Source organism: Mytilus trossulus, chromosome 10 (genome assembly GCF_036588685.1).
Source record: "Mytilus trossulus isolate FHL-02 chromosome 10, PNRI_Mtr1.1.1.hap1, whole genome shotgun sequence".
NCBI lineage: Eukaryota > Metazoa > Mollusca > Bivalvia > Mytilida > Mytilidae > Mytilus > Mytilus trossulus.
The window spans coordinates 10,762,883-10,777,990 of NC_086382.1; the positions used below are offsets into that span (position 1 = coordinate 10,762,883).

A 15,108-nucleotide genomic window follows, 5' to 3' on the forward strand; every position below is an offset into this window, starting at 1 on the left:
AAATTTACAAAATTATATTTTTCCAAAATGCTGAAAAAAATTTAAATTCCACATTTTTTTTTTCAAAATTAAACAAAAAGAAGAAAAAAATGGTTAGTTATCACCACGAGATATAGGTACCCTTGGATATAGGTATAAATGCCACGTCTGCCAAAAGATTGGAATGTGTTCACATTTCATTTCAATGGTAAAAACTCTTCACTGAACAGATCAGTTGGAGGTGATTTGTTTAACATAACCTGGACAGTAGCTGCAATTAGTTCCTGAAAGTTCCTATTCATTTAGTAGTGGTAAGTGTTATTTTAGTTTGTTGTTATTATATCTGTAATAAACATGTTTTGTTGCACTATGATTTCTGCCTTTGTCTCAATAGCAGCCAACTTTTTGTATATATTGTACATGTACATGCATTTAGTCGTCAAATCATCAACCCAACAATGTAAGATCTGTAAATTTGCTTTCAAAAAATTTTTTTGTTCTTCCCATGCCGGGATTCTAATCCATGCTACTGAGATATTGTGACACCAAATCTGTACAATTTTTAAACACCAGAGAAGAGCAGATGATTTAAACACTTTTGTGTAATCCAGCATTATATAAGATGTTTTTGTATCTAATGTTATTATTGCAGTTTGAGCATTTAAAAACATGTTCATTATGTCCATTGGTTGTGTTTGGTTACTGTCTGCCATATTAAATGGATTTCCTTTTTTTGTTATTTGCTTAAATTTGTCTATTAGCTTTCTCTTTTGAAATTTAATAAAAACAGTTCACAAATTAAGTGTGCTGGGCTTATTTTAATTAACCTTCATCAGAAACATACTAACAAAAATTTGAAAGCAAATGATGTAGATAGCATTATCTTGGGACTTAATAAGCCCATGTATAACGATCTTTAAATTCAGGCTTTTGCTCATTGTTGAAGACTTCAGGTGACCTGTACTTGTTTACATCAATGCCCTACTATGCAGGGCTAGTAGTTGTCTCAATTGCAATCATTCAATGTATCCTTGCTTTTGTATCATTTAAAGACTTCAATTCTTTAAATCATTTCAGTTAACACATTTTAATTTCAAAACATTCAACAGATATTTCCAAATAACAAATTTTGTAAACAACAGATATAATTGGTAACTGGTAATTATTTTACAGTCAATATGTTTTTATATTTATCAAGAGGCATCATAATCATGTTCATTAAATTCTTTCCTTGTCAGACTGTTACTGATCTCAAAACCAGTGAAAATTGCAAGTAGCTTTTAGTTTCTAGTAGTACTATTTTGATAAGATGTGTAATTTTTCGTCATTTCTTTTGATGTTCTGTCATATCCAGTCAGACTATTTCACATGTTGAACTTTACTCACAATTATATTTCATCTGTAAATGCTAAATTATGCAACTTCTAATGCAGGGAGACATGAGGGTTACTAATTTTTTAAATGTATAACTAGTATTTATCTAATACAGTATATTTCTTAATATCAAAATAAAAATAACTAAAACTGAGTATTTAATAACAATATTTATTTGCCATTTTTTTTCGTTTTCCGTTATCTAACTTTAGTTTGCCTCAACTAAATGTTATGAAACTTATAAATCTAGGAAATGTGTAGAACATATTGTTGTTAATTGACCATGTTGATTTGCCATAATTTATCACATTCACACATATTCATTGCAAAAACATCTTCTTTTTCATAAGTGTCTACAGGAGCTTGTGTTTCTGTATCTTTTCTTTAAAGAATCATCATGATAGCTTCTGTTCCCTTCACATTCGAGACATAAATGAGATCTTCAGGAAAATATCTACTCTTTATATCTTAATCTGAAAAAACAAAACAAAAAATATGCTTTGACATAGTTTGACATATTTTTACAAGATTGTACATACTGAAATGTCTTGCCTGCTTCATGGTTATGATTGAACTTTCTGTTGCATGTTTCAATCTGAAGAATATACCACAATTAGTTCCTAAAACATATACACATGCATGACTAAATTTTTCTTCCAACATGATTTTTATTTATTTACTAATCAAGGTGAGAGTAGACAATGAAAAATAGATAAACATTTATAGATTACCGTAGGGCGTAGCTTCTCAACTTTAATTTGATATCAACAAAATGTATTGTGGCAATTTCTCAAATATCAGTGGTGGATCCAAGGGGAGGGTTCCGGTGGTTGGAACCCCCCTTTTTTTGAGACGATCAATGCACTTGAATGGAGACATTTAGTTTGAACCCCCCCTTTAGGAATGTCTGAATTCACCCCTGAATATAATACAGGTTACCCAATCATCACAGTTGGTTGACCATTATGGATAAACCATTTCACAGATGATATCGGATGTTTCTTACTTCGTACCTACAATCCCCTTTCCTTTTCATGAATGTGACCTACCGAAATAGACTATATATATATACCAAGTTTGTAATAACATGTGCAACACAAAGGGTGCCACATGTGGAGCAGGATCTGCTTACCCTTCTGGAGACCCTGAGATCACCCCCAGTTTTGGTGGGGTTTGTGTGGCTCAGTTTTTAGTTTTTAATGTTGTTTCTAGTGTACTATTAATTGTCTGTTTGTCTTTTTCATTTTTAGCCATGGCGTTGTCAGTTTATTTTCGATTTATGAGTTTGGATGTTGCTATGGTATATTTCACCCCTCTTTTTTTTAAAAGGAGGTTCATAAGCTGTTATTAGCAATGGATGTTAGTAGTCATTTAATTCTTTTAAATTAAAACTAGTCTTAAGTACTGAACCATGTTTGATTGAAATATTTGTAGATGCTATAATGACACACTTCTTCAAACATCAATAACAGTTATAATCATACCTTTGCTGACTTCAGCATTTGGTTATGTCTTCAGTTTCTTTTCTCATCTGTCATAGTATCAATATTATATATGTAGCATACCACCATCTTGATGCATTCTGTACTACAAATAGATACTCAACAGTTTTATCATAGCAATCTTTTGGTGTTTTTTTTTATCAGGAACTACATGTTCTATATTCTGGAAATCTTACAATGCATGGAAAAGCTGAAATTATAAATTAGGTAAATAAATTTTAATTAATATGAAACGACACAATCAGCTTTTTTAATGATAAATGTGTACTAAGTTTTAAATTGATTGGACTTTAACTTCATCAAAAACTACCTTGACTTAAAAAACTTTAACCTGAAACTGAGGGAACACTTTTAATTTCTATGTTCAGTGAACCATAAAAATGGGGTCAAAAGTCTTTAATTTTGTTTTAAAATAAGAAAGATCATATCATAAGGAACATTTGCACTAAGTTTCAAAATGATTGGACATCAGCTTCATCAAAAACTATCTTGACCAAAAACATTAAACTGAAGTGGGAAGAATGGATGGACAGACAAACAAACAGACGAAAGGACGCACAGACTAGAAAACATAATGCTTCTCTACTATTGAAGGTAGAGCATAAAAATTCATAAAAGAACTAGCAAAAAAAGGCACCAACAAAAAGAAACAAATCTAAAGTAATTGTCCATTAACCAGGAAACCCTTTTTTTCCCCTTTTGTTGCTCCTAATTCATAAACAGATTGAGTCATAACTCCAATATTCCAACCCTTACTATCCTTTGTGGTGTGGAAACTTCAGGCAATTCTATAAACTGTACTACAAATTATTGTCTGGACAATAGAAAATTGATTATTTGGGCCCCTTTTATACCCCTTTTTCCTACACCAAAGGGACCATAAATTAACCCCCAAATCAATCCAAACCTTCCTTTTTGTGGTTTCAAACTTCAAAGATTTATATTTACTTATGCTAAAACTATTGGCATTTTTTTTAATTAAACTTAAGTTATCATATATAACTTCAAATAACTGATTTTTACTGAAGTTATATATGTTGGTAAATTTCAAAATCACATCTTTAAGGTGGTACCGAACTAAAATTAATTTGGCTCGTTTAATTTTCTTAAAATTTTGACAAAGTATTAACTTTGACTTTTTGACAAAAATATATATTTTTTTTTTTTTTTTGAACCAACCGTTTTATCAGAAAAAATTACACTGGTTATATAGCAGTTTGACAAACACTCATTTTGATCATTGAAAAGCTTAATATCCCTTTAACAACACAACGTAATTACAACGTTTAGCTGACTTTACAGAGTTATCTCCCTGTGGTGTTAGGTACCACCTTAAAAGTTGTGTGAAATAATTCAAATATAACTTTTGGATTACCTCCCTTACACAGCTTTCAAATTGTCTTGACTATCCTTTAACCAGAAAAATGATTGTTTTTCATCTTTTTTGCCCCTTATTCATAAATAGTTTTATCTATACCCTCAGCCAATCCTAACCATCCCATAGTAGTATAGAGCATTGGGGTATAATTTTAGAAAGATCATACATGTACACTTTTACACAAGTCATTAACTTAAAACTACAAAAATGCTTGTGTTTGGCCCATCATTCATGACTGTTTGCCCCATAACCCTAAAAATAAATTCCAACCTTCTTCTTATAATATTTAACATTGTGGTACAATTTCAGAGGAATTGAAATACTTATACACAACTTATTGTCCTGAAACTAGATAAATGCTTGTTTTGGTCCCCTTATCCTAAACCTTAGGGACCATAACCCCCAATATCAATCCCAAGCTTCCTTTTGTTGTTTTAAACATTGTGTTAAAATTCTATTCATTTCTATTAACATGATTAACTTATACTAAAGTTATTATCTGGAAACCATCCGTCTTCTAAAGATGCTCAGCTGACCACAAAGATGATGTGATACAAATATAATTATATGATTGCAAAAATTTTATGGTTGTATAAAAAGGTATTCTAGACTTTAAACTAGAGGCTCTAAAGAACCTGTGTCGCTCACCTTGGTCTACATGTATGTGAATATTAAACAAAGGAAGCAGATGGATTCATGACAAAATTGTGTTTTGGTGATGGTGATGTGTTTGTACATCTTACTTTACTGAACATTCTTGCTGCTTAAAATTATCTCTATAAATAATGAACTTGACCCAGTAGTTTTAGAGGAAAATGTTAGTAAAAATTTACAAATTTTATGAAAATTGTTAAAAATTGACTATAAAGGACAATAACTCCATAGGGGATTAATTGACCTTGTTGACCATTTCGGTCATGTTGACTTATTTGTAAATCTTTCTTTGCTGAACATTATTGCTGTTTACAGTTTATCTCTATCTATAATAATATTAAAGATAAAAACCAAAAACAGCAAAATTTCCTTAAAATTACTAAATCAGGAGCAGCAACCCAACAATGGGTTGTATGATTCATCTGAAAATTTCAGGTCAGATAGATCTTCACCTGTTAAACAATTATACCAATTATACCCTTGTCAGATATATGCTCTAAATGCTTTGGTTTTTGAGTTATAAGCCAAAAACTGTATTTTACCCCTATGTTCTATTTTTAGCCATGGTGGCCATCTTGGCTGGTTGGCCGGGTCATCTGACATATTTTTATAACAAAATACCACAATGATGATTGTGGCCAAGTTTGGTTTAATTTGGCCAAGTAGTTTCAGAGTTCTAGAAGATTTTTGTAAAAGTAACAACGCCGGATGCAAAGTGATGGGAAAAGCTCAGTAGGCCCTTTGGGCTAGGTGAGCTAAACATTACTTTTTTTCTAGTTTATAACTGAGTGAAGGCAATATCATATATATATACCCAATAAATCATCAAATTCTAAACATATTTCTATGTTGATTAAAATGAAGCTTTTTATTATTTGATGCAAATTTTATGTTCAGAGAGCATTCTACAGCTATTTTCCAGTATTCATTTAGTAATTACTTGATCATCAAAAAAGCGGTGTTTAAAATATAATACAGGGGACTCATATTCATTTTAACTTTATTTCGTGCTGCTACTTTTGATTTTACACAGTTAAGATGGCTCAGACTTATTCAAAGTCTCTATCAGAATGCCGTATTATTTTAATCTTTACAAAGGGTACCTCAAATTTGTCGAAAAAAATAGGGGTTCCAGACCATTTAAGCTCAAAATTTTACTTTAAATAGGTACAAGCATGTTAAAGGGACCATTTTCAATGAAATGATAGTAGTCCATCAGCTGGTAGGGCAAAATTTCAATTCTGTGTTACACCCCAGGGTACCGCAATTTTTTGGTATAAATTTAAAGAGTAATGTATGAAGAATATTTTAAGAGGTGTTAGACTTTTGAAAAAGTGTCCAAAAGTGGTTAAAAGTGAACTTATTTAAGGGTATATCAAAAATTTTGTTTTGCACATATTAACAGAAAAATGTAAAAATAACCAATAATCAATTACTATTCTTTTTATTAAATGGAACAAATCGTATCTTATTAAAACACAGGCTAATTTACAATTAATTTTTAAATCGTAGAGGACCAAGAAAAAAGGGGGAGGGTAATTTCCAAAATTCATGATTTTGAATGAAAAGAAGCAAAAGTACTAATTTTCTTGACAAAAATGGTATATTTTTTTATATTGAAACATAGAGCATAATGTAACTACAATTTAAAGGCTGTTGAAAAAAACCGTTTAAAGGTAAGAAACAAAAACATAGACTCAACGGCAGACACAAACATAGGCAACTAGAAATGCACGATTCTATCATAAATTTTTACATCATATTCATGAACTAACTTACATATTAAAACACACAAAACTGTAAGGATTTCTAGATCTCTATCTTTTTATTTTTTTTAACAACCGAATCACTACATTTTAAGGTCACGCAGAAGGCCAATCCATAGAATCATCATCTACCGAATTATCATTATATTCATTTCCATCATATTCGTCGTCATCGTTAGCAATATCAACGTTTTGATAGTCCTAATATCTACAAGCTTTCGAGCATTTACATACAGGTATCTGTTCAGGATAAACATTGTTGAACACATTAACATCTGTTGTTGGCACAACCAGCTTTAAATGAACAGCACTTCAGAATTATTAATGCATCTAACGCTGGTGGTTGGTCTATCCAATTGATACTGATCAAATCGTTCTAAACAATCCAACTGTAGTTGTTTAGCAACAGACCAGTGTTGTGTTTAAGTGCAGATTTCCAAATCTTCGTCTAAAAGTTGGATGGTTTAATGTGCATCTTTTGTTGGGGGCAGTAGATGACAATAAATTTTTTTTTAGTTGCATTTCAAAACGTTCTGATCTTTATTCATCGATATTTTTAATTTAGTAGCCATATATAGAACACGAAAACCTCTCGAGTGTTTTGCCAACTCTTCGTCAACCTCTTCAAAGTTTTAACCACGATGGAATAGACCTTCCGAAAACACATAACGTGTCAAAAAGTCGAATACTTTGCTTTTTTTCCTTTACCAGACAAAACACTTACTGAATCACAACCTGTACTGCTGTGAAATCCTGGCAGTTTTCTACAAATATTCTCACCAATCTAACGATGTTAGAATTGATATGCAACTGGGAAAATAGTAAGCCAATACTTCCACATCAATGTCAGAAGGTTTTGTAACAATGGAGTCGTAACTTTTGTCAGCTGCATATTTTTTGCATTAAGAAACATTTTGTAATCGGCTTCTTCATGTTTGATTATAAGATAAAACCATTCTACGCTGTTTCATTTCCAACATTTATTTTGTGGCACATACTTCCATGTGATACAAATGAATTAATACATTTAAGTGTAAATCTACAGGATTATTTACTCTTTTTCGAAACAAAGAATTCAACAAGAGCAACTTTGTTTTCCTCAACTAACAAACATTTCTTCCATTGATTGTGATGGTCTAAAACTTATCGTAATGCTTTGCCCTCCCAAGGACCTGCTGTTTTAATTTTTTTATGGATATTGTGGGATACTAATCAGTGACAAAATTAATGCGGGACCTCTTTTCTAAACTAAAACTAAAATAACAATTGCCAAATAAAAAAGTTCTTGGTATCCTAGTAATGGGTTGAATAACTGCCATGTCATCAAATATCTATGGCACGCCTGAACCACTTTTATAGATAATCCTAAATTATCTCAGATAAACCAGGATTTTCTCAGATAAACTAGGATTATCTCAATTTTTTACATTAAGCTCAGATAAACCGGGATTATCTCGATTTTTCCAGATAATGCCGGTTTATCTCAGAATTTTCAGATAAACCGGGATTTTCTCCAGATAATGAATTTTCTATATTTTCTCAGATAAACTAGATTTTTTTCGAATTTGAATTAAGCTGAGATAATCTTAGTTTATCTGAGATAAACCGGGATTATCTGAGAAAATCCGGGATTATCTGAATATTCTGAGAAAATTGATTATCTGAAAAAAGGAGCCAATAGAAAGTCACGACACATTAATTGGAAGAAAATTTCATGGTCATAAGGGATAAGATATAGAGACCATGGAGCATCTATACAGACAGAATAATGAAAGATAAGGCTCTTACGGGAAAAGTTTTAGAACGTTTATTTTTTTTCTAAATTTTATAAAAAAACAACAATTGATTTATTCAGGATGTACATGTATTACAAGTATTTCGATATTAATGAAGATCAGAGGGAAGTTGTCTTGAACGTTTCTTTTAAGAGAATTTGAACGTAATATCCGTATTTTTCCTTATAAAGATAAAGAAATGTGTTACATAAATCTGACATCCGCACAATTAACTAGGACAAATAACTTTAATGATGAAATAAGTTAAGCACAGTTGAAATACACCATTTAGAAGTCCTAAAGAGTTTCCTTTTAGAAAGTTTTAATCTTAATTAAAAAAGATACCACGCTCCATTTTCTTTACGTAATTTTCTCTATTAAAACAGTGAAATATGGTATCATACATTTTATTGCTTAAATATACATTTTAGTACTTATATTTTGTGTTTAGTAAATTGAAATTTAAAATTTTAAGTGTTTTTGACAATTAGATAATCTAATCATGATGATGGCAAATGCCCAATACCTGAAATATTTATTACCTTACAACTTTATTATATTGTTTATTGGCTTGTTATTTACGACACGTGCGACTGCCCAGTGCAATGTTAACCATTAAACAAACGCTGTTTATCTGTTTATACGGGTGTTTGATCGGTTCATTCTCATTTATCCAACTTTTTAAAAAATATATGTAGTACAGGTAAAAAAAAGTTGGATAGATGAGATCAAAGGTAATCAAGAACAAAGTTTTTTTTAATTAGAATTTGGGTTGAAAAATAAGAGTGAAAATTATACCCGGATTAAATTTTCTGTAGTTAGCTGGCGTTTTACGTTCCCGCAAATTGGCAAAAATTGACGTTGCGCACGATATTGGTGTCACTTTCGAAATACGGGTTTGAAGGCGGGTTATTCAAATTTAAGCACTTATCCTATACAATAAATATCCCTGTTATGCATATCATTCGAAAGGAAATGTACCATAGAAATCAATAACATAGATTATTTGATTTGTCTATTTTTTAATGAAAAACTTTGCTCATTTCGATGCCTATAACGTCATTTCAAGGGTGTCCATTGTTACAAATTTGTTTTATGTGCGTCTTTGAAATCCCAGTGCGGATTCATAAGTAAGAAGAATGGTTTAAAATTTTACAACTGTATTGTATACATTTAAAGTTAAACGAAGTAGCAGACGTTTTTAACTGTAATGGTAGGAATATCATCAGAAGTGTTTTAATAAAAAAGAGAAAAAATGTCCCAATTAGCTGCTCAACCCGCAAAATAACATTCTGCCTTCATTTTCATAGGATATAACGGACGAAAATGGATTTTAATAATACCAGATAAAATATACATGTTCTAAAGAAACTATCTGCAATCACCATTATCTTACTGCGGTCTGAATTTAAAAACATCGTCATTTTTCCGTGTCCAATAAAATGTCTCGAAGGACAAAATAACACAAAGAATAATTCAGAGGCTTTTTATCAGTTCTGGTAGAATATTTGTAACCAAAACGTCGTACAAAGCCCACAGTAGTACATTCACCGTTTACAAGTTTTGTATTTTGTTCAAGAAGAAGTCCATCTTCTCCTTTTCATATTTCCGAAGGGGTACTTTTACAGTTAGAGTTCACATCTTAATGCAAGATGTTGTTTGCATTTCCGATAACTGACTCATAACTCATCGACACAAACACAAATGATAGGATGGCTTGAGTCACTCTGCTCTTTCGGGTGGGCATAAAAAGACTCGGCACCATTCGTTGTTCTCTTTTGGTCGGGGTCAGGAGGTGATGCCCAAATGGTTTGTGGAAATCTCGAAATGATATCTGTATAAAACTCCAAGATGTAATCCGCAAACTTTATGCATGATCCATCTACCGTCAGATGGAAAATCGGCTATCAATTCAACAAATCATGCTTTAATCATGTCACTGGCAAGTAAGCCAAACCAAAGAAATGTGATAGCCATTTACGAAAATCCTTACCAGGCCTTGAAGGCATAAAACTTTGCTCAGTGCTCGGAGCACAAAAAATCATGCTCGAAACATAAAATCCAGCAATTTGATTGGTTGATTTTCGAGTCCGCATATCCGCATGCTCTCCTTAGGAATGACCATTTTTATAAAATACCATCCAGGACAGATTTTAATTTTCATTACATGTGTGCCATCAAAGTTTGCAAGATACATTGGAAGAGGACCTAATTCAAACTGGAGAGCCTTTTGCGCAACCAACTATCTTGTCTGGGCTATGACAAGCAGGCGACATTTTTTTTATCTGCTCTCAATGTTTTGTTGTTCTTATCAGCCATTAACTGCTTGTCTTTTATTTCCTTTTTTAAAAATGTAAGCAATGATAATCTTTTAATTGTTTTGAAGATATCGGTTGACTTTTGTATAAGCCGTTCATTAATGAAAATTTTTGAAGCAAACTTTCCCTTTTCATACGAGTTTAGAAGGTTGCACATTAATTCCGAAGAAGCAACAGAACCGAGAACAAGCCATATAACTGCTCAGATGTTTCAAATGGATTTGGCCAGCTTTGCAGTGTCTGAAACAATTTCATAACATCAGTTTTGTCTCGCTTCATTCGATTTTTTTTATAGTTCTTTTTGTGCGGATGTTTCAGGGTTACCCATTCCTAACAAATCTCGAATTTTAAGGATATTGAAGCTCTTTCCACTGCTGGTGGACGTTTCGTCCCCGAGGGTATCACCAGCCCAGTAGTCAACAATCTGTGTTGACATGAATATCGATAATGTGGTCATTTATATAAATTTCCTGTTTATAAAACTTTGATTTATTCGAAAAACTAAGGATGTTCTTATCTCAGAAAAAGACTACCTAAGCCGTATTTGGCACAACTGTTTTGGAATTTTGGATTCTCAATGCTCTTCAACTTTGGACTTGTTTGGCTTTACAAATATTTTCATATGAGCGTCACTGATGAGTCTTATGTAGACGAAACGCGCGTCTGGCACACTAAATTATAATGTTGGTACCTTTGATAACAATTTCATGTACATTTAACAACCAACGCTTAACAGAATCTTTATTTAAACTGAAAACAACAAAGCCAATTTTTTTGTTTCTCTTAGAAACCTAAGAACGTAAAAAGTATGGCCAATTCTCATAACTCACTATTTGACGTTCATTCAAAGCGATGTTTGTCGATTGAATGACTTAATAATCTTAAGTCAATCACTACATAGCCAAAACACAAAATGTAATCAAGCACACTTTTATTGAGTGCACCTTTTCTGAACGCAAAAAAAACAACCCTTATTTGTACTTTTTCAGTAATATTTTGTTACACATTCACTTTATAAAATAATTTGTCTCACCAAAACATCATAAATCGACATTTACATGTGTGTTTTTAGTTGCAAATTGATAATGCTTATGTGTGAATGCATTGTGCATGTTGTATACTGAATCAAAGACGGTAATATGATGATTTCCGTAATTTAACTAGTATTTGCACGTACATATATTTTATCAAATATCTCATATTTTAGACGATATATAAATACTGCAAATGGTTGAAACATTGTATATTGATTAATTCTAAAGTTTAATTAACTAAAACGGGTAAATTTATAACGAGTTTCTTTATGAAAGGAAAAAATATGCCTTAGTTTTAACCCAAAAAATCGGATTGTTTGTAATGTAAAAAAACTTTTTTTCAAAACAAAAAATCTTCAGACTAACATTAAATATGATAGTTTTGTATCTGTTTTAGTTGTTTTACACCTTTACTTTATTTTTTTTTGTCGCTTTATATCAAAAAATTTAATTAAAAATTACTTAGTCGTGATTGCTAAATGAGGGGACCATTGAAAGGGACGTTTTTAAACCTCTTTTGGACACTTTTTTGTTAGTCTAACACCTTGTATTTTATCAATAAGATAATGAAATTGAATTCTATCAAAAAAAATCGCGGTACCCTGGGGTGTAACACAAACTCCTTAACTAGAGCGCTTTTGAGAACTAGCTGATGGACTATAGGGAAAATAGAGGTGCTGACATATTTTTATGGGATATCAAATAAAAACTGTCTGTGATACCTCAGGTGTGACCTGGTCCAAATCTGTAATGTACAAAGCTGAAATATAGCTTCAAATATTAAGCAAATACAAGGACTTATATATACATGTATGCGTCCCTGGCAAATACAAGGGTCACCAATAAGGAAAAATAAAAATTTTGCCTTAAAACCCAAATTTTGGAGGGAAAATGGTGAAATTGGGTGAAATGTCAATTTGAGCCTTTAGCAGACCTGTACAGAAATTGCTAACAAAACCACATAGAAGCACATTTCAGAGATGCAAGTAAGAATTGTATAGCTTAAAATTTATAAAAAAAACATAAATATTTAAAAGTTTTTAGGAAAGTTAATTGTTCAATAACATGTAAATTATTCTCACTGATTTTTGTGATAATTGTCTTTTCATGGATCAATAATAAAAAAAAAAAACTTTTTGTTTTGATTTATAAGCTAGTAGTCAGCTTGGAATTAATAAAAACAATGATGTCATGGATGTATGAACTGTAAATCACGAAAACAGGAATTTAATACAAGGATTTACAAGTTCGTTTAAAATTACATTTTGTATATATTCTGAGACTTGTATTAAAAAACAAATTATTTTGTTAAAAAATAGCAATGAAGATAAATTAATACATTGTACTCCAGTGTTCTACTATCATGACAGTGACTAAGCAAATAGGGGAAATAATAAATTGGTTGTGGCAATACAAAAATTCAGCAAATTTTTCAACAAACTTTAACATGTAATGTTCAAATAATAAACATTATGCCACTGGAGTATAAAAAAAAATCAGAGCAAATTGATCCAGGGCGAACAAGTACAAGTGTGAGTGATAAATTTGTCCTGGTAAAATATGTCAGGGCGGACAAATATTACTATATAGTATAAAAAGTCCATGTTTACAAAATTTACTAGTATATATTTAGTCCGATATTAGTTATATAATGTCCCCAACCAAATTTTCCTAGGTAATCATGTCCTATAAAATCCTATAAAAGATTCAATTACTTGCATTTGCAAATTTAAATCTTATGTTTTAGTAATTTTTAAGAGTCACATAGTTAAATTTTTGATAAAATTTATGTCTCCAGACTATTAATTTTCCCACAAAGTCATGTCCATGTCATTAGAAGTCCTAGGTTTAAATGTCTTTGCCTTTAATTTTTAAAAGTGAATATGAATGTAATATGTTTTAACATTGTTATAGACAAAACGAAAGAGTTGTGTATCAATCTGTTACAGCTAATTTCCTAAAGCATGTAGAGCAAGACTTAAGTTAGCTTGCTTGCTTTGTATTCAAATTGTACACTCATTAGGATAATATCCAATTAAATTCAAATATTAAATATACAGGTTAAACTATGCCTATATATATATATTATATAAAGATGACCATCATGTCAATCATATTAACAAAGCTTGTACAATGTATAAACAATTATACAAACAAAGAAGGCAAGCCAACCAAAGTTTTGCATTACATGCATTAGGAAATTAGCTGTAAATAAAATTTGTCTCCAGACTAATTTTCCTAGGAAATCATGTCCATGTCATATTTTCCTAGAAAATCATGTCCATGTCATTAGTATTGAATTCCTAGGTAAAAATGTCCTAGTCCAAATAATTATGACAGCTTGAAAGGCTATTATATTTTTTTTCTTTGACGCCTTACTTCGACGAACTAATTTAGGCGTCAAAGAAAAAAAATATAAAAGCCTTTCAACTTACAAGACGTCATAATTTGACAAAGTAAGGCGTCAAAGAAAAAAAATATAATAGCCTATCAAGACGTCATAATTATTTGGACTAAAAATGTCCATGTCTTTTATTATAAAAAATGTTATAAGCAAAGGAAACTGAATATTTATGTTTTTAATAATTAGGTTATTAAGGAAATATTCTTCATTTTTAATGGAAAAAAATTTCTTCTTTTATCCAATCTTTAATATCTATAAAAAAAAATCTTCTATTTTAAATATATTTATGATACAAAAAAACTATTAGAAAAACAAGTCTTGTGACATATTTTCCTAGGAAAACAAGTTACAAACATAAATTACTAGCTATGGACTGATTTTCTAAGGGAGACAGGGAGAAAGGAGGTAGGAGAAAGGGGTGGGAGAAAGGGGGTAGGAGAAAGGAGAGGAAGGTTGGGAAAAAGAAGAAGTTGGAGAAAAAAATAAAATATGAAGAAATAAAATATCTCTCTTTTTTCCGGTAAATTAAAAAAAAAATAAGGAGAAGAGGGGTAGGAGAAAGGAGAAAAGAGGTGAGAGAAGGAAAAAGGGTACCCCCCTGTCCTCCCCCTCATATAACTGCATTTTCAGATCCTTTTTTCGCTTGTTCTATTAAAATCTTACCACGTAAATTCCTTAACTCTCTTTTTTATTTAATTGAATGTTGATTTTGTTTGCCTCAAAACAAACTGTTTTTCCTGTGAATAATTTTCAATCTCCTTGCTTCTAGTATGAAAAATTTGCAAATCATCTTTGACAGACGACGCGAGCACGAATCGCAATCTGTCAACAAAGTTCTAAATGCACATAAAAATAGTCCGCTGTCGAGTTTTAATTTGATTTAGAATGACAAGACATTTCATCGTTCTTTGTAGAACAAACCAT

At 31.2% G+C, this 15,108-nt stretch overlaps 1 long non-coding RNA gene across 2 annotated transcripts in view; it reads right to left on the reverse strand.

The window, feature by feature from the left end:
- Positions 1–1,624: 1,624 nt before the first annotated feature.
- The window catches only part of LOC134686028 (uncharacterized), a 33,240-nt gene continuing 19,756 nt past the window's right edge, over positions 1,625–15,108 (reverse strand). Inside the window, exons 1-3 of one of the 2 annotated variants that reach the window (XR_010101506.1) lie at positions 14,848–15,052; positions 2,838–3,045; positions 1,625–1,826 (exon numbers count right to left, since the gene is read on the reverse strand). This is a non-coding gene — a long non-coding RNA (uncharacterized LOC134686028). Of the gene's footprint in view, positions 1,827–2,837; positions 3,046–14,847; positions 15,053–15,108 lie in introns of those variants that run through there. The other variant, XR_010101507.1, reaches the window with a different exon arrangement.